This window comes from Leucoraja erinacea, chromosome 24 (assembly GCF_028641065.1).
Source record: "Leucoraja erinacea ecotype New England chromosome 24, Leri_hhj_1, whole genome shotgun sequence".
NCBI lineage: Eukaryota > Metazoa > Chordata > Chondrichthyes > Rajiformes > Rajidae > Leucoraja > Leucoraja erinaceus.
Window position 1 is genome coordinate 22,955,437 of NC_073400.1, and position 21,797 is coordinate 22,977,233.

The following is a 21,797-nucleotide window of genomic DNA, read 5'->3' on the forward strand; positions in this document are numbered from 1 at the left end:
GGCCGAAAGGTCTGTTTTCTGCACAGTATCTCTAAAGTTTAAGGTCTAAAGACTGTTAACAGAAGTGCCTATAAGTCTGGACTGCTTGAGTATCCAAGAACGGTCACTTGCATAGTCAGTGCTATACTCAAGGGTGATCTGCCTTCAGCGGAAATACTTCAGTAAACAGCATTATATTGCTTCACACACTGGAAACTATTGCACTATCACCAGCAATCTTCCGGCTCTATTATCAGAGCAGTGGGTATTCTACAACAGGGGCCATCTCTGATCCAGTTCTAGTCCCAAGCCTGATGTTGCAGTCACGTTGTCCACTTTAGCATCAGTCAGCAGCTTATGCATTGCAATATTTTGTTCTGTTAGTGATTCAATCCTTTGTTCGAGACGGCTAAGATGAAACTTTGAGTGAGAAGAGTTTATTATCCCAGTTGCCTATCTTCTTACTCTCAGTAGTCAGTCAGAGTTTGACTGGGCCTTTACATACTCAGACATACCAAAATATTTCACAAGAAAGACAGGAGAATTATTTAATTTATCTTAATCAACCACAGGATACTTAACCCCTTCAACTCTGACGGTATCCATCATAGGTTAATATTTATTTTCTTTTAAGGTTAGCTGCATTTAAAGACATTCTGAGCAAAACAGTTCTCACAGCAAAAGGAGGAAGGTGTACTGTTTATAGTCATGGAGTCATTAAGTTTGGAAACAGGACCTTCGGTCCAATTTGCCCAGGCCGACCAACATACCCCATCTACATGTCCCACCTGTTTGCATTTCATCCATATCAATCTAAACCTATCCTAACCACGTACCTGTCCCAGATGTTTTAAATGTTATGATAGTATATGATAGTATGGGGCAGGGGTGGGGCAGGGGTGGGGCGGGGCGGGATGGAGCAGGGGGAGGGGGAGATTCCAAAGTTGAAGCACATACTGAAGTTAAACAGATGTTCCTGAGGGATCATCAAGTGAGCTGCATGGTTTTAATTTGAGAAATAAGAGTATGGTCACTTTCTTTGGGATGGTGTACTCTGGAATTTAGAAGGATGAGAGGAAACCTTATTAAAACATATAAGATTATAAAGTGTTTGGACACGCTAGAGGCAGGAAACATGTTCCCGGTGTTGGGGGAGTCCAGAACCAGGGGCCACAGTTCAAGAATAAGGAGTAAGCCATTTAGAACGGAGATGAGGAAACACTTTTTCTCACAGAGAATTGTGTGTCTGTGGAATTCTCTGCATCAGAGGGCGGTGGAGGCCAGTTCTCTGGATACTTTCAAGAGAGAGCAAGATAGGGCTCTTAAAGATAGTGGAGTCAGGAGATATGGGGAGAAGGCAGGAACGGGGTATTGATTGGAGGTGATCAGCCATGATCACATTAAATGGCGGTGCTGGCTCAAAGCGCCGAATGGCCTACTCCTGCACCTTTTGTCTGTTGTCTATTCTCCATACATCATAATCTTGCATTGTTACATACAATAGAGAGATAAGATGTCCTTGAGAAAAACATTTTTCACACAGAGAGTGGTGAATCTCTGGAATTCTCTGCCATAGAAGGTAGTTGAGGCCAGTTCATTGGCTATATTTAAGAGGGAGTTAGATGTGGCCCTTGTGGCGAAAGGGGTCGGGGGTATGGGGAGAAGGCAGGTACGGGATACTGAGTTGGATGATCAGCCATGATCATATTGAATGGCGGTGCAGGCTCGAAGGGTCGAATGGCCTACTCCTGCACCTATTTTCTATGTTTCCTCTGGAATTGTATCTGTGGGCCACAGATGCTTTTACAACCTTCACCCCTGCAAGCCACACTTATTGCCTGCATTGACGGTGTCGAATTTGCATTGATGTCGCTAAAGTAGAAATGGTTGAAAACTTCAAATTCCTATGAGTCAATATCACCATCAATTTCTCCTGGACCACCCATATTGAAGCAATGACCAAGAAAGCACACCAACACCTTAGAAGGCTTAGGACATTCGGCATGTCCCCTACAACTCACACTAACCTCTACAGATGCACCATAGAAAGCATTTTATCAGGATGCATCACAGCTTGGTTTGGGAACAGCTTCACCCAAGATCGTAAGAAATTACAGCGAATTGTGGACGCAGCCCAGACCATCAGGAAAATGTCCTCAATCACCAGTAGACGCCCCTACCAGAGAAGGAACAAAACTCAATGTTCTCTTGAGAAATAAGGTAGGGCAGGTGACTGAAGTGTTAGTGGAGGAGCATAAATACTAGTTTTAAAATAGCTATGAAAAGAGATCTGGTCCAACGGTGCCATCTTCTTTGCTGCCGTGTGCTGGGGCAGCAGGGCGAAGTCTGCAAACGCTAATCGGATCAACAAACCCATCAGGAAGGCTGGCTCCATCCTGGGGGTGGAGTTGGATTCATGGGAGGTGGTCTTGGAGGGGAGGATGCTCCTCAAACTGGAGAGCATCCTGGACAATACAGGTCACCCCTCCATGACATCCTGGTCAACCTGGAGAGTACCTTCAGCAACAGACTGGTTCCACCAAGATGCAGGTTTTGAACGCCACAGGAGATCCTTCTTAACTGTGGCTATCCAACTGTTCAACTCCTCCCCCTTCTGTCGTGGGGTAGACTGAGACTGACTCCCCTTAATTTCATGTTTCATGGGTTTTGTGTTTTTAGAACTGTTGGCAGATCAATTACCCTCCCGGGATAAATAAAGTTCTATCGTATCGTAATTCAAATCTCAAATCGCAGCTGCCCACATGAACAGATCTTGATATTCTTCATATTAGAGTCCACAGTTAGGCTAGGTCTGATGGTGAAGGAAGGAACGAGAAATGCTGACAAACAGAAACAGGAAGGCTACATGAAATAATGTTTGAGAGGACATCAAAACACATTACCATAAAACTCTATACAGTAAAAATGCTGACAACCCAACAGTTTGAAGATTGAATTCTTAAACTTTAAGTAACACCCCACACCTCCCCCATCAATTTCCTGTGTCTTTAGCCACCCCGAAATGTCTGCCTTTCTCCCATTACAACCACCCCCTCCACCACTGTGCCTTTGCACGCATTGTCCCGACCCACCTCTTGTCCAGCTTTCTCCAGCCTAGTGCAATCAGTCTGAAGAATGGTCATGACCCAAAACGTTACTAGTCTATTCCCTCCAAAGATACCACATGACCCTGTTCAGACACTCAGCTTGGTTACGGGGGCTTTGGAAACCTTGGCATTTATCTCGTTGGTTACATGTGAGATCAATTGGCTCTTCTAAATACTCGTCCAAAATCAGTTTACATGGAGGACTTTTTCATTCTAGTGCTGCTGCTCAATTTTGGTTGTAGGTTCTCAGCCATAGTATCTAATTACCATTAATGCACGGCACTGGTGGTGAATGCCATATTGATTTGTCTTCAGAGTTATATTTAAACCTACTACAGATTGGACTAGAGTTATATTTAAACCTACTACAAGGCACATGGATTAGAAAGTCTGAAAGCTACAAAAAGCTTGCTGAGTTATTTGAATTGTTTTCTTCAAGCTGATCATTGGTTATTTTTAATCACCATGCAGTAATCTTCTGTTGCTGCTCTTAAGGGCCTGTCCCACTTACGCAAATATTTCGGCGACTTGCTGGCACCCGACATAGTCGCAGCAGGTCTCCGAAAAATGTCAAAATGTTGAAAATCCAGCGGTGACCAGAAAAAGGTACGACTCTGGGCAACTACCCACGACCATACAGGCGTCACCCCGCGACATGAATATGTTCATAGTTCTGGTTATCCAAATCGCACGAATAAAGAAACAGCAAGGAAATTGCCTCTCACAGGGATTAAATTAACGTCACATCATGATTGCATTATTTTATCAAAAGAATATAGCTTAACTTAGAAGCTGAGTGCAGGGTCTCAACAGTGCAACTGCTTCCTTATTGTCCCCCCCCCCCCCCCCCCCCCCCCCCTACAATGTGCAAATCACTAAAACTCAAAATTTGAGTCACAATCGCTTTTTGCTTAATTTGGATAATTTAACAACTATCTCAATATTTGTAATATTGGAGCAGAGATTTGACCCCTGATTATAAGTTCACGATATTTAAAATATAGATGGGAGGTTAGTGAGAGTGGCAGAAATACAATCTTAATGTTTCTGCCCAGAAGTTGTTACTTATGGTGAACGCTTTGTGAATATTGCAGTGCCGGGAAATTGTGCACGTCAGCATAAATTCCAGCATTTATTTTTGCTTACTTCCACTTTATAAATTTATACAATACAGAATGAAAGTATTCTGCTTATCAAACCTGTGCCATTAGTCTCACTTCCCATTCTGTTTCACCTGTTCAGATAGAACCTAGAAAACATTGAAATCATTTGCACCTGTTTTTATGTAAGAATTGTGCATGAAAGACTGGGTGAAAAAGCTTGGCAAACCATCCACAGTTCACTCGGACAGAATAGTCCATAGGCAGAATGCTTTGAATCTCCTGCAATCTCACTAGCTTTGCAAATTTCCCTAATTTGTGTGTACCTTCTTTATTGACTTTAACACCACTAGAAATCAGTGTTCACCAATATTTGGTGTGATAAATAGGTGCAATGGTTCACATGCGCAACTGGGGAAAAACTAACATTGAAAAAAATCAGGATTGTTTTAACTGATTACTGCACCAAACACAATCTGTGTACTTCCGATGACAGTAGCCAGCAGAGGTCTCAGATGCCCCATCTATGATGCTAGGAATCATGGAAGTTGGTAACCTGAAGAAAGCTTTCCACAGCAGTACAAAACTCTGCCACAACGGTGTGGGAAATCACACACCTTTGATACATGTAACCATATAATTATTCAATCATCACCTATCCAATCCACTATGATCGAATCCCGTGGCACGAATGAACTCAGGCCACTTTGAGACAGGGGGGGGGGGGGGGGGGGGGGAATGAGAGAGGGAATGGATAGGACAACTATTTTTGTGCTTCCTGTGCTTGCCACTTTAGTTTTCCATAAAACCTGCACTCTGACCTCTTTCAGTAGCTTTGTGTTCTGTTGTAATGATGCCTAATGTAAACTTGAGGAACAACATCTCAGCATCCTTTTGGCAATGTTGTAACCTTCTGGAGTCAGTACTAATTCTGTAATGTCAGGCAGCTCTCTTTGGCTGTATCAAAACTGGCCATTTCACCTGTGTCATCTACAGTATCTGTGACTTTGGCTCAGTTTTCTCTCTCCATCAGCTTTCCCAACCTGCTGCATATATCATGTAAGTCTATATTTTGCCATTTTTGTCATTTCTTTGGCTGTATGATAATTTGCTAACTTCCCTCGTCCTATTGCATTTTATTCCCTTTTCTCTCTAACTGCTCTCATTAACTGATCAAACGGGTGACATTGTACCCCCTTGGGATCCCTGGCTTCACTCTATCAGGGATATTCACTTTGTCCTATCCATTTCCCCCCACCTTAAAACTAACATGTTTTCTCTAATTCCCACTTCTGTCAGGGGTCTTTAACTGTAGCTGTTAACTCTGTTTATCTTTCCAGGGGTGCTGCCTGACCTGCCGAGCATTTCCAGCAGTTTCTGTATTTATTTCAGATTTCCATCACCTGCAATCTCTTTATTTTCAATATCTGTTGATGGAGTGTTATTGAGTATATTCAAGACTGATATCAACATAAATCTGAAGATCTGAGAAAACAAAGAAAGATAGGTGGAGGAGCCTTTAAGTGCCCTGCTCTTTGGCATTCAGTGAAATCATGTCAAGCCGTTGATCTAGTTGCTCACTTTCCAATATCATTGTGGATTTGTCTAGAAATGTATATCATTTTATTTATACAGTATATTAAAAGTGGTCTGAAGAAGGGTCTCGACCCAAAACGTCAACCATTCCATCTCTCCACAGATGCTGCCTGTCCCACTGAGTTACTCCAGCATTTTGTGTCTATCTATGATTTAAACCAGCATCTGTAGTTCCTTACTACACAAATGTATTTAGTTGACAGTTTTACTCCAAGCCAGCAGAGGTCATTGCACTTGAGAATCTTTATACAGTCAAGTTTTGATATGCAGCAGAGAACATTTTGGTTGCTCTTTGTAAAGTATGTGTTTGCAGATGATATGTGTACACAGAGGGGCGAACATTTAAAAAACACTTCCTGAAGGATGAAAGTCCACATTTTTGTTGACGGATGTAATATTTGTTATTAAAATTCTAACAATTGCATATTTAAGATTAATAATCTTAGGCTGGCACAGTAACACAGAGCTGCAGCTCGGGGGACTGCCTTCAATCTTGACCTCCACCATTGCCTGTGTGGAGTTTGGATGTTCTCTCTATGACCAAGTGGGTAGGTTTCCACCGGGTGCTCCGGTTTCCTCCTGCACACCAAAGATATGCGAGTTGGTAAATTAATTAACTGATGTAAGTTTCCCCCAGTGTGTAAGTAAACAATATCATCTGGGGGAATTGATGGGGATGTTAGGAGAATTAAAAATAGTATTAGCAAAAATGGGTGCTTGATGGTCACCACAGACTTAGTGGTTCCATGCTATACAACTCTACTTTCTCCAGTGCATTACCATTTACTAAAGAGGTTCCAAATATTACCATGCTCTGAAATACTTGTTGTTTTCACTTTGCCCTTTGTTCTAGATTCCATTCCTCTTCTATCTTATAACTTGCTTGAACATCTTGAAAAATGACCCTTAACCTTGTATTGATTATGGCCCTAATGTTTGTGATATCTCTTTGTGTTGAAACACTTGGAGTTCATTACTTATTCTGGGAAATCCATATCATCCTCCCTCCCCTGAGGCTTATTTATCTTTTCTAGGGTGTGGAGCCCAGAATTGTTCAAAGTACACTAGGTATGAATTAATTTATATAACTAGAGAATTACTTTCCTTCTGGATAAAAATATCATGTTCAGTAACAGTCGTTTTAATGATATTTGTACACACACCCCAAGTATTATTTTCATTCATGGTATGTGTGTACCACAGGCAAAGCCAACACACTGCAATGTGCGCTGCTTACCATTGCACTGCAGCTATTAACCCAGACTTCTGCAGTAGCAGTAACCAAACCCAGTCTTGTGAACTCTACCACTTAGAAAGGATATGGGCAACTGGAACATGGGAATATCACCGTCTGAAGGTTTCCTCCTCAAGACCCGCATCATCCTAATATCCCCATTTGTTCATTATCACTGGGTCTACATCTATCCAACATTGTTGAGGCATTCTCACCAGGAGGTTTGTCGTGATTTAAGAAAAATGTCAATGGGGGTTTAGCAGTAGGTGCTTGTCTTGCAAGCAATCGCTAGAAATGAATTAAAAATATTTCTTCAGTCTTGCCTTTGTCGCTTGTATGCTCAACTCTACCAACGTTGAGGTCTTGGAAGTCTCTTGTCACTTGTTGAATTGTCCACTACCCTTAATAACAGGATATAGCAGGATTGCAGAGATGTGACTTGATCCTTTGATCAACTTTGACTTGCGCAGGTCATTCAACGATAATTTGCTCATCATTGAAGCATCTTGTGTTGATGGTCATTGTAGAGTGCAAGGCATGTCTGGTTATTAATTTGAGAATGCAGTAGCATGTAATTCCCCAGCTGTTGGGTGTGGTAGATTTGTAGTTGAGTTGATAGGTTAGCAGCCGGAGGGCTCGAATGTTAATCCTGAGATATGAATTCGTATTGTATCACACTGGGTTCCATTTAAATAAATACATGCAGAAAGTGTTGGGATACTCGGCAGATCAGGCAACATCAATGGGGGGAAAAACAGCATCAGTGGAGAAAAGCACAGTTAACATTATTAGATTAATGAAGTTCATACGTTCTAGTAGCAGAATAAGGCCATTTGGCTCACCAGGTCTACTCCACCATTCAATCATGGCTGGTCTATCTTTCTTTCTCAACCCCATTCTCCTACCTTTGCCCCCTAACCCCTGCTAACCTTACTAATCAAAAATCTATCCATATCTGCCTGAAGATCTGAGACAGTAAGATTGGTCGGTGAACTGGGAAGGGGGAGGAGATGGAGAGAGGGAAAGCAAGGGCTATTTGAAGTTAGAGAAGTCAATGTTTTTACCGCTGGGGTGTAAGCTGCCCCAGTGAAATTTGCTGTCCCTCCAGTCTGTGCTGGGTCTCACTGTGACAATGGATAAGGCCCAGGACAGAAAGGGATTGAAAGATCAGTGTGGGAATGGGAGGGGGAGTTAAAGTGTTGAGCAACCGGGAGATCAGGTAGGTTTAGGCGGACTGAGTGGAGGTGTTCAGGGAAACGATTGCCGAGCCTGCACTTGGCCTCACTGATATACAGGAGTCCACACCTGGAACAGCAGATACGGTAGATGAAGTTGGCGGAGGTGCAAGTGAACCCCTGCCTCACCTGAAAAGACTGTCGGGGTTCTTGGACAGAGTCGAGGGGGGAGGTATGGGGACAGGTGTTGCGGTTGCGGGGAATGCACCTGGGGATGGGGTGTTTTGGATGGGAAGGGACGAGTTGACCGGGGAGTTGTGGAGGGAACGGTCTCTGCGGAAAACGGAAAGGGGTGGAGATGGGAAGATGTGGTTAGTAGTGGGATCCCGTTGGAGGTGGCGAAAATGTGAGAGGATTATGTGCTGTATGCGACGGCTGATGGGGTGGAAGGTGACAAGGGAAACTCTGTCCCTATTACGAATGGGGGGGGGGGGGGAGAGGGGGCAAGAGGGGAGCTGTGGATATCGAAGAGGAAATTGGGTCATGTAGAAATTCATATTAAGAAATAAATGGTTGTCAGTGTAGATTATAGTGAAGATATGCCATCTTTTTTTATAATTTACTGTCTTAAGTGGAGGCTATAATTTATTATCAGGCAGCAAATTTAGACTGATTCTATTTCCTTAAGTGCATGATGTTATATGTAACACACATTGTCAGTTGATGTGAAGTTTGGCGTATTATCTTTGACTCATTTTGGTTTCAATACGCTTGAAATTTTAATAGCCACACGTCTGCTTCCATCCCACGTCATGCCTCACTGTTCTACGTAGATTGTTGATATGTATGTCAGTGGAAAGAGGAACTTTGGACGACTTTGGTAATTGCAGTTAGGCTTGGCGTGCGGCCATTCACCATGTTTGGTGAAGAGACATCAGCCTGGATCTTCCACGTAAACTTCAGCACTTCTGCTTAAACTGCTTGCTTTTGCATGTGTGGTTGTGCAAATGTTTGGGACTTCTGCGGGAAGGAAGGTCCTGCTCAGCCACTTCTCCATATCGTCTCTCCCACCAACCACGCCAGGACATGAGTGTTCTGCCGTAAGAGTCTAGCAGGAGAGGTTTACCGTATCTCATGCGCAAAATCTGCCTGTTGTACCTGGCACAGATCCCCTGAGCAACCTCAATCTCCAAGGAGTTGAAACTTGACTCCCTCCTCTGACTGCAGATCACACACGTCTGGTAACTCTCCATACCCAAATACTGCATCTAAGCTGGTGACTCAATTCTCACCTGGTGTAATGGGTTGTTGTCATCTTCATTCAAGGGTTTTTTTTAAAGATACTTTAGAGATGCTTTGCACCCACAGAGCGGAAACAGGCTCTTTGGCCCACCAAGTCTGCTTCGACAGGCCATTACCATGCCTCACCGACACGAGGGATCATTCGATGCCTGCCAGGAACAAGTTGGGGAGCCAGTCTAGCAACTCTTTGCACCTTTGCTTTAGCTCTTGTGTCTGCTCCAGCTGAGTACTGTGTACCCGTATGGTGTAGAAGCAGACATACTAGCCTGGTAGACACGAGTCTGAACAGCACCTTGTGAACCATCACTGGGTGCCTTCAACCTACTCCAGTCCAGCAGCTCCCTATACTTGCAGGCATTCCGCCTGCAGGGATCTGAAGGCAAGCAGCAACTCTGGCACTATCTTGTCGTGCCATGGACCCAGATCACCTCCTCCATCAGGCTATCAGCAGAGAGCAGAGGCCACCCCAACTCAAGTACCGTCACCCCTTTGCTCCACATGGAAAACAACTCCTAGCATCCATCCTGCCAACTAAGACAAAAGCACACTGGATAGCCCCCAAGTGGTTACAGGAATGGAAGGCAATCTCATCTCCATTACACAGCTACATCTCTTCACCATATAAAAGCTGTCCAGGGTCTGACCTTCCCGGAGGAGCATGGGTGAACCTCAACAAACTTTGTACTGGGGTTGGGCGTTTCAATGCCAGCATATAGAGATGGGGGCTCCACCAGAGCCCAGCCTGTGAATGCAGAGCAGAACAACAGACAGCAACCATGTCATCTCTGAGTGCCCGCTCTACCACCCACCAAATGGAGCTCAGGGCCTGGCAGACATTGATGCAGAGACAACAACCTAGCTGCTCAACACCCGCCTTGAGATCTAACTATTGCTTTGGTTTATTTATGTTTAATTCGCAAGAAGAAGAAGAAGAAAAAGCACGAGGGACAATTTACAATTTGTACTGAAACTAATTAACCGACAAACCTGTACGGCTTTGGAGCGTGGGAGGAAATTGGAGTGCCCGGGGAAAACCCAAATGGTCGCAGGGAGAACAGACAAACTCTGTACAGACAGCACCCGTAGCCAGGTTTGAACCTGGATCTCTGGCACTGTGGCACCAGCTCTACCACTGTGCCACCCCTTAAGAGTAAAAAGCACTGTTTTTTTCATTAAAAAACAATATTTGGGACTTTTTATGAATCTAAAAGCAGAAAGTGCATTGTTATACTGATTGGAGATTCAGGCAAGTAAGATATGTTGTGCTATTTGAATCTTGTAATTCAGAGAAGATTGTGGGAGAAAAAGGAATTGGAATTCAAGATTCAAGATTCAAGATTCAATTTAATTGTCATTTGGACCCCTTGAGGTCCAAACGAAATGCCGTTTCGAATGTGAGAAAGAAAAGATATGCTTTCATCAACGATATTTGTAGTTATCTGATCTCAAGGACTTCCCAGACACCTGAGAACGAAGATTCTCCTTCTCCCATACACACCCCACTCCCACCTCATTGGACATTGGAAAATTGGAATGCCCATTCTGCTCTGCCAACGATGGCAGGAAGCATTCCAAAGTTGTAGAATGATTTCAGCTTTAGTTGGACAAAAGGGAATATATTTCTTTAAGAGTTTCAAGCACGACTTGAGAATCAGCATGTAAGATATAGCTGGTGGAGAAAGTACCCACAACTACTGAAATTCCAGCCAAATAACTCTTATTAAAGTCTGAAATGTTACTGCTAGTGATAGCTAGATGCTACAAACATTTCTATTTCATTTATTAAATGTTCAGGATCTGGTCATCGCTGACAAGGCCAGGATGTATTGCCTATCCCTAATTCTTCTTGAGAAGATGGTGGTGAATCACCTCCTTGGGTCACAGCAGTTCTTCTGGTAGACATCCTCCTACAGAGTTCTTGGGGAGGGAGTTACAATAATAATAATAATAATAATAATAATAATATATTTTATTGTCATTGCACATAAACGCAACGAGATTTGGTTTGCAGCTTCCATCCGATGTCATAATAAATAACTAATAAAATGTAGATTTGGATACCCCAAGAACATGGATTGTAAAAAGAACAGTAAAATAGTCAAAGCAGTTCAAACAGACAAAAGTGCAGATGTGTCTGTGCGACGTGACCATCCGAGGAAGAGTCCAGGGGGTGTTGGGGGCACTCAGCAGGGCCGGTTCAGAGCCGCTATAGCCCTGGGAATGAAGCTGTCATCAGCAATTCAGCAATCATGAAGGAACAACTATATCATTTCCAGATAGAAATGTGTGCAGCTTGGAGGGGAACCAGCAATTGGTGGGGCTCCTATTTGCCTGTTGCCATTCTCCATCTGACTGGTGGAGGACACGGTTTGGGAGATATCAATTGATTCATTGAAAGATACTGCATAGAAACTGGCTCTTTGGCCAACCAAGTCCATGCCAACCATTGATGGCATGTTCGCACTAGTTCTATCTTGTACCATTATTGGCACCCACTACACGCTTGGGGCAATTTACCTACCAACCCGCATGTCTATGGAATGTGGCAGGAAGCTGGAGCACACAGAGGAAAGACACAGGGGAAATGTGCAAACTACATACACTGTTACCGGAGATCAGGATCGAACCCCGGTTTCTGGCGCTGTGAGGCAACAGCTCTACCAGCCAGCTGTGCCAGTGTGCTGCCCGAATGGTTTTTGAATAGCCTAGACTGGCAAACACAATGCCTTTGGTAGATGGTGCGCATACTGTAGCCACTGTGTAATAGCAGTGGAGAAAATCATTTCTTAGCACAGTAAATGGGGAAATTAAACCTGAAGATGAAAGTGGAAAATTGGAATGATTCTTTACCAACCTGGTATGCCACAGATTGCAGGAAACATTGCAAGAATCTGATAAAGCTGTAGAATAAATGTTCCTGTCTCCTGAATGTGCAGTGGTAGTCAGATGCCTGACCTCTTCATGACAATCAATTGCGTGGGAAGAGGAAAAATCATGACATGGTGAAAGCACAGAGCAGCTGTGGCTAAGAACAAAAGGAAATAATTTGGGTGTAGATCCTTCATCAGAACTTGAGATTAATACAGATGAATAGTGTTAACACAGTGACAGGACGAGGAGGGGAAAACACAACCACAAGAAGGAATAGTTTAGTTCATTAAATTCTTGAGTGCTGACTGTTATAGAAACATATAAAATTCTTAGAGGATTGGACAGGATAGATGCAGGAAAAATGGTCCCGATATTGGGGGAGTCCAGAACCAGGGGTCACAGATTAAGAATAAGGGGTAGGCCATTTAGTACTGAGATGAGGAAAAACCTTTTCACCCAGAGAGTTTTGAATCTGTGGAATTCTCTGCCACAAAAGGCAGTGGAGGGCAATTCACTGGATGTTTTCAAGAGAGAGTTAGATTTAGCTCTTAGGGCAAAGGGAATCGAGGAATATGGGGTAAATGCCGGAACGGGGTACTGATTCTGGATGGTCAGCCATGAATGGCGGTGCTGGCTCGAAGGCCTGAATAGCCTGCTCATGCACCTATTTTCTATGTTTCAATGCTTCTACTGTATGACTATTACACATAGATGCTAACTAGTTTCGTGAAATGAGCTGGTGCTCACCATGGCAACTTTTTTTTTCTGCATGAAGTGAGTGGTATGAAAAGAACTTGCTTCAACTGGGAATATATTTTCACAAAAAGAGGAGGATTTAATTTAGTGATACAGCATGGAAACAGACCCTTTGGCCCACTGAGTCCACACTGACCGTACAAACTCTGTATAGACAACACCCTGTAGTCAGTTGAATCCGAGTCTCTGGCGCTGTAAAGCAGCAACTGTACTGCTGTGCCACTGTGTTGCAAATGGTAGAATTTGGAGGGAGTTGCTGACAAGAGAGAATAGAGGGGAGAATAGAAAATAGGATGGTTGGTGGTCAGCATGGACTTGATGGGCCGAAGAACCTGTTTGTATGCTGCATGACTCTAAGACTAAACACCAAAAAATCAGCACTCTGGCACTTACACATTTCAAAATAGTGTCAGTGACTAGCAACCGAGAGCTCAAGATGGCCATTGCAAATAGAGCACAGGAGTGTGGCAAAATGGCTGCCAGTCCACACGTGGTCTTGCTGATGTTGAAGAGGCCACATTGAGAACAGCAATTGCAATAGGCCAGATTGTAGAGGTGCATGTGAATCTCTGTCTCACCAGGGAGTACTGTTTAGGTTCCTGGATGGTGTTGCCCTCTTAAGGTTGCAGGGAAAGTACTGAGGACAAGAAGGGGTGAATAAACTATCGTGTGATGGAGAGCAAGGTCCTTACAGAAAAGAGCCGGGAGGGGCTGTGGTGGCTTCATGTAACAACTGGCTGAGTTGATGAGGAACGGTGTACTGGATGTGGAGGCTGGTAGGATGAAAGGTCAGGGCCAAGGGAACCCTATTTCTGTTCAATCTGGGATAGGTGGTGTGAGTGCAGATCTATGGGAAATGGATGAGATGCGGATGAAGGCTCCTTGAAAAAGGAGGACATTTCAGACATCATGGAACAGGAAGTCTCATCTCGATAACAGATGCGGTGGCAAGAGAGAAACTGCAAGGAAGGGATATCTTCCTTTCAAGAGACAGGGTGGGAGGATGTATTGTGAAGGTAGCTGTGAGGGTCAACAGGCTTATGGTAGATATCAATGAATAGTGTGTCTCCTGAGACAGAAACAGAGATATTGATAAAGGAGAGAGAAGTGTCTGAAATTGTTTGTGAACTAGGGGGCAGGGAGGAAGTTAGTAGCAAAGTTGATTAAAGGGATGAATTACACCCACGTGCTGGAAGTAACACCAATGCAGTTGTTGTTGTAGTGGATTAGGGAGTTGGTTTGCAATAAGGGCTATTCCACGTAGCCAACAAAATGGCAGGTATAGCTGGGGCCCAGTCACATCTCCCCCTTCCCACTTGGTTTTATCTGCCAATCACAACTCGACACACTTCACACACTCACTGTCACCATTTTTCCAGCATCCATTCCTTCCTTTCATTAGTTTCACTCACCACCATCCTTTCCTAGCTGCAACCTTTTGTAGTCTCCACCATCACCTCCCACCACTTATATCTCTGCCTGGCTCCATCTGCCCATCAAACCTCCGCCCCTGCATCCACCTCTCACTTGCAACTTCTGCCTCAAATCACCCCTCCCCCCCCACCCCCATCCATACCAATCTCTTTATACTGGCTATCACCCCTTTTCATTCGGTGCTGATGCAGACTTGTGACCCTGTGTAGACCTTCCCTTTGCCTCCATTGCCTGATCCACAAAGTTTTGCCATTTGCTTGGTTTTGTTCCAGATCCTAGCATCTGCGGTCTCGTGTCTCCCAATTCCATTTCCTAGTTTTCCCATTTCCTTGGGGGGAAAAAAAGGTTATTCAATCATAAACTTTTGCATCTTGAGGAACACAACTTATTTAAATAGCAGAGACACGAGGAACTGCATGTGGTGGAATCTTTAGCAAAAAACAACCACTGAAGACGCTCAGTAAGTCAGGCAGCATCTGTGGAGGGAAATGGACTCGTAATGGGACATAGAAAAGTACAGCACAGAATTAGGCCCTTTAGCCTACAATGTCTGTGCCGAACATGATAGCAAGATTATCTATTCTTATTTGCCTGCACATGACCCATATCCCTCCATTCCCTGCATATCCATCATCTACCTATCTAAAAGCCTCAAATGCCACTGTCAGAGATGCCTCCACCATCCCATCTGGCAGCACATTCCAGACTCCCACCAATCTCTGTGAAAACCTGCCCCTTTCACCTTAAAGCTAAGCCCTCGAGTCTTTGACATTTCCACAGGTTCTGATTGTTCACACTCAACAAAGGCCCCAACCTGAAATGTCTGTCTATTTCTATCCATAGATGCAACCTGATGCACTGTTTCTCCAGTAATTTATTTTTTATTCTTTAATTAGCAGTCAGACCAGTTTATCCTCCATTAGCAGGACATGTTCCCTATCAATTGGATCATCTAGGTTCCTACAGCAACAAATCTATTCAGAAAAAGAACTCCAGATAAATGTTGTTGGTATAGGAACCCATATAGGTCCTACTTACGTATGCCCTTTTATATATGTCGAACATTCTCCTAATTGCACCATCGTATGCAGCCTACCTGCAACCTGCAAGCCACCATCACAAATATTCCCTGCTTTGTCTTTTCATTAGACTCGTTAATGCTGCTTCCTGCTCTCACACTGACATATTCAATGTTGTAAATTCTTTTTAAAATGTCAATGCATCCCTTACTTTTGCATAGAGAAGTCAAATTCGTCCAATGTCTGCATTTGGGCTTTATATTGACATCGGACTTTGAATGAGGAACTTTTTACCCCCATACCTCTCTTCCTAATTCCACCAGGCACTGCAGAGCTTCAAAATTGTCCTCCCTCAACCAAAGATACGCCTCCATCATGGTAGGCACAACCTTAGTCTGAGTTTGACCAGTTTCTTGCGCTTTTGCTCCACTTCTCTGCCTCCATGGTTTCAAAACAATGACATGCTTTCTAAACAGCCTGAAGTAAGGTTTCAACCTGAAACATCACCCATTCCTTCTATCCAGAGATGCTGCCTACTCTGCTGAGTTACTCCAGGATTTTGTGTCTATCTTTGGTGTAAATCAGCATCTCAAGTTCCTTCCTACACATGATTTCTAAATATGATGGAAATAGAGGAATCTTTCAGTTTCACACTATCAGTTCCCCCGTCACTGACTCTGTATACATGGGCTTCAGTAAGGCGTTCGGCACGGTAGGCTGCTCTGGAAGGTTACATTACATGAGATCCAAGGAGAGATGGCTGAATGGATAGCAAATTGGCTCTATGGAAGGAAGCAGAGGGTAATGGTGGAGTTTGCTTCTCAGACTGGATGCCTGTGACTAGTGGTGTGCCTCAGGGTTCAGTGCTGGGCCCGTTACTGTTTGTCATCTACATCAGTTCACACACTGGGGCCTGAGTTCCTTTACTCCTATACATTTACTGTGTTTTGTTCCTATGTTCCTTTTAAATACATCACAGCCCCTATTCCTCTGCTCCCATCATCAGCCAAGCTCACATCTTTTTGTGACAATATGAAAACAAATGGATGATGTGCCCACCTCATTTGTAACTAAACAACAACCTCAGGAATAGTATTATAGAGACTGTGTTATTAGATTGGACATCTAGAGAACATGTGGATTGTCACGTTCTGTAAAATTATTATTATCAGTAGAAATGTTTACTGTATGTCTACTGAATTGTTGTAAAACACAACCTGGTTTATGAATCCCCTTGAGGCAGGGAAAAGCCCAGCTCTTACTTAGTCCAGCCCTCACCTGTCTCCAGTTCTACTATGATGTGGTCGACAGTGCAATCGTTTCAAAAGCTACTCTGTTACAACAAGGCACAGCTGTGGAATGCACGCAATTTGAATATGCAATCTGTTATTGTTAGTATTGGATAGAATTTTGAAATAGGTATAAAGATTGTTTAGTGTTATGCTCATCAGGAGGAAATGGGAGGAAGAGAGAACGATTTATTGTTTAGAAATAGAAAATAAACTTTCTACAAAAGGCAACATCTGCGTGCAGAGGCAAAGGTAGAATTTCAAATTACAAATCCTTTATCAGAACTGGAAAAGTGAGAAAACAGCACATCTTACGTTGCAGGGTAGGGCAGGGTTGTGGAGAACAAAGGGAAAGTGGGGTGGAGACAAAGTTGTCAGAGTTATGATTTCTTTAAAAACTTCAAGTTAAACTCAGAGGAGGAAAAGGGGAATATACTTACAGCCGCAAGTGTGCAGGAGAAAAGAAGCAAATTATTAAATTCATTAGTGAGTACTGAGGAATGTAACATATCCAGGCAGAACTTGTGTTTTTTTTTTCTTTGAATGAATGAGGGAATCCCTGGGGCAAAGTAGGAAGCTTAATGGAGTAAATAAAGAGGTTAGGGGGTAGATAATTAAAGTGGCATGTACCCAGTAGCTTGGAGCCATCCTGCAGACTGAATGAAGATGCCTGTAAAGTGGTTATTCAATCTCCATTTTATTTCTCCAATGTAGTGGAGACCACATTTTGAACACTGAAAGTAATACACTAAATTTGAAGAAATGCAAGTTTTGGAAGGATTGGTGGGGTCCCTGAAAGATGCAAAAAGAATAAGATGAAAATCACATTGCTTATGGCTGCATGGGAAAATGTTGTGAGAAGGGAACAAGTTAGGGCTTTATTCTTTGGAGCGCAGAAGGTTAAGGGGGGACTTGATAGAGGTTTTTTAAAATGATGAGACGGATAGACAGAGTTGACGTGGAAAAGCTTTTCCCACTGAGAGTAGGGGAGATTCAAACAAGGGGACATGACATGAGAATTAAGGGACTGAAGTTTAGGGGTAACATGAGGGGGAACTTCTTTACTCAGAGAGTGGTAGCTGTGTGGAATGAGCTTCCAGTGAAGGTGGTGGAGGCAGGTTTGTTTTTATCATTTAAAAATAAATTGGATAGTTATATGGATGGGAAGGGAATGGAGGGTTATGGTCTGAGCGCAGGTATATGGGACTAGGGGAGATTATGTGTTCGGCACGGACTAGAAGGGTCGAGATGGCTTGTTTCCGTGCTGTAATTGTTATATGGTTATATGGTTATATGGGAAGGGAAGCAAATTGGGGACATGGAATAGTGAATGAGGAGGAGAGGGGAAAACGTGTCTGAATGTGGAATCTCATTGAAGGTGGCAGAAATTATAGAGCATGATCCTTTGAAAGTGAAAGCTGCTGAAAAGGAAGATAAGTTCTATACTTTTTCAGGCTGGGAGGAAAGAATGTCAAAGTGAAGGAATGCAACTGTGTGAAGTAGAGAAGATGTGATCGCAAAGTCGATGATAGAACTGAAGTTAAAGAAAAGGGAAGCCGACTCAAAGGCATGGAAGTGATGGTGGTGGAAGGAACTGTGGATCCTGGTTTAAACTGAAGATAGACACAAAAGCTGGTGTAAATCAGCGGGTCAGACAGTATCTCTGGAGAAAAGGAATAGGTGACGTTTTGGGTTGAGAAAAAGGGTCTTGACTCGATAATTTACCTATTCCTTTCCTCCAGAGATGCTGTCTGACTTGCTCGGTTACTCCAGCTTTTCATGTCTATCCTCGGAGAGATGATGGAAGCAGATGTGATAGGGGCATTTCAGAGGCTTTTGGATAGGCATATGAATATGCAAGGAAAGGAGGAATATGGATCATGTACAGGCTGAAAGGTTAGTTTAACTTGACATCATGTTCATCACAGACATTACAGGCTGAAGGGCTAGTTCATGCACTGCACTGTTTTATGTTCTAACTCAAAGCATTGGCATGGAAAATTCATTGGTACATCTGATATGACAAACTATATTTTAATTTTGTTCAGATACTTAACATAACGTCATTGTAGATTTGTTTAAGGAAGAACTATGATGACTGTTATATTTATGAAAGTAAGCATGCAGGTACAGCAGGTAGTGAAGAAAGCGAAGGGTATGTTGGCCTTTATAACAAGAGGAATCAAATATAGGAGCAAAGAGATCCTTCCGCAGTTGTGCAGAGCCCTAGTGAGACTGCACCTGGAGTATTGTGTGCAGTTTTGGTCCCCTAATTTGAAGAAGGACATTCTTGCTACTGAGGGAGTGCAGCGTAAGTTTACAAGTTTAATTCCTGGGATGGCGGGTCTGTCATATGCTGAGAGAATTGAGCAGCCGGGCTTGTACACTCTTGAGTTTAGAAGGATGAGAGAGCATCTCATTGAAACATATAAGATTGTTAAGGGTTTGGACACGCTCGTGGAGGGAAACATGTAACAAATGGAAAGGTTTAGAAATATCAGAAAATGTTGGACTGGGACTGGATTTGCCAGTGCCTCCAGCCTTTCTGACACTCCCTATCCCACCCTGAACTGTGGAAGCATATTTTAACATGCTGTGTGTCCACAAGAGAGAAATTCAAACACTGCGAACAGCAATCTGTGACATTGATTTCATGGGTCAAGGTCAGCAGAGTTTGAAGCTGGTTTGCAAAGCCGCATATTTCAGCAAACCATGATTCAACACTGAAGCTATTAACACTGGATTGTGGACTTGTCCTGGGGTTCTTGTTGACTGCACTTTATCAACTTACTCTTCAAAACTAATTATTCTAATTTATTCCTTAATGAACACAATATGGCATTCATTGAAGTTGGGTAATTTTACAAAAAAAAATGGTTCGCACTTAAATGTTTAACTGACAAAAGCAATGAGCAAATAGATTTTTATTGCAGTAAAATTACCCTTCTATTTTACTCAGGAAATCACCTTAAAGTTATTTCAGGAAAAAGAGGCCGACTATCCCCTAGAACTTGAAATATCAATTGTAAACATTAATCATCAATTATTTCAAAATCAATGGAAACTCCAGAAATATAACAGTCATCAGCAAAACAGAGGTTACATCAACACACCTATTTTGTCACTGACACATTTGCAGACAGTTACAGAGATACAGATAATCTATGCTTCTGTGATGCAATTCAGAAAACTAAGCAGACAACTTAAAGATAGCCTTGCACACACACACACACACACACACCTTAAGAACGAGTCACCAATTTATACTGGTGAGAAAATACTGACTCACATCAAAACAGAGGTGAGGAATGACGCACAAAATCAGCTGACGAACACACGTTAAAGCCCAGATGTGATCAAATGCATGCGGCAGACTTAGAAAGGCATGAGGCATATTCTCACTGAGAGCAAAACTTTAATGACCAGACAAACTCAAACATGAACAAAACTCAGATTATGAATTTATTTAATTGAATAATCCATAGTCACAGAATTGAACAGCACTGGGATGGGCCCTTTGGCCACCGTGTACATACTAACCTTTTTGCCCATCTACTCTAATCCCATTTGCCTGCAAAATTCCTCCCAAGGGAGATAAAAAACAGAATTGCATCCTCACCTCATTTGCAGGGGAAATGCTGGAATCACTCGTTAAGTAGCAATAATGTGATTAGGCAGAGGCCAAATGGGCTTAAGACTTATGAGGATGTCAATAATGAGGAAGGGAACAAAGAGCCAGTGGATATAGTGTATTTGGATTTCAAAAGACATCCTTAAAATGCCATTAAATGACTAGACAAAAGTTGAAGATGATAGTTTGGATAACGGGGACACAAAATGCTGGGGTAACTCAGCGGGTCAGGCAGCATCAATGGAGAGAAGGAATGGGTGACTTTTTTAGTCGAGACCCTTCTTCAGTCTCTGATAAAGGGGATCGATTAATCAACCAAAAGCAGAGCTCATGGATAAACAAGTCCTTTTCAAGTTGGCAGGTTGAGTAAAGAGGCACCTCAGGGGTCATTGCAGGAGCTTCTGCTAGTTACTATCTGAAGTAACTGGGTGTAATTCAATATTGCCATCAATACTAAAATCACTGTGAGAATAAGTTGTAAGGGAGGCCTAGGTTCCTTCAAAGGATTATAGATAAATGTGTGGGTCAAAGAAGGGCAGATGGAACATAATGAGGGGAGACATGTGGCTATCTACTTAAGTGGAACAGAAGAATACGGTATTATTTCTAAGAATTCCTAAGAAATTCTGCAGGTATACTAAGACTAAAAATGAGGCTAGGGAAATAATAGGTCCCTTAACGTTCAGCATGGTCATCATTGGGTGGAGCCACAAGGGATGGGAGCAACATTAAATAAATACTTCTCATCTGTTTATACTGAGGGGAAGATCATGGAAGCTGAGGAAATGAAGTACATGAGTTGTGATGTTCAAGACGATATATGAATTACCAAAGAGGTAGGGTATTGGTGGTTTTAAAGCGCATTAAGGTGGATAAATCCCCAGGGCCTGATGAAGTACATCACCAGATCTTGTGGGAATTTGGGAGAGAAATGCACAGGCCCTTGCAGATTTATTTGTATCATCTTTAACCACAGGTGAAGTTCCAGAAGACTGGAAAGTGGTTAATATTGTTCCATATTGAAGAAAGAAGCAAGAACAAGCCTGAGGACTGCAGGTCGGTGAGCTTATGTCAGTGGTGGGAAAGTGGTTGGAAGTGGTTCTTAGGGATTTGATCTACTAGCATTTGGATAGGCTTGAACTGATTAGGGATAGTTAGCGTTGGTTTGTGTGTGGGAAATCATGCCCCACAAGTCTGTTTAAGAAAGAACTGCAGACAAAAAATCCTGGAGAAACTCAGCGAGTGAGGCAGCATCTATGGAGAGAAGGAATTGGCGATGTTTCGGGTCAAGACCCTTCTTCAGA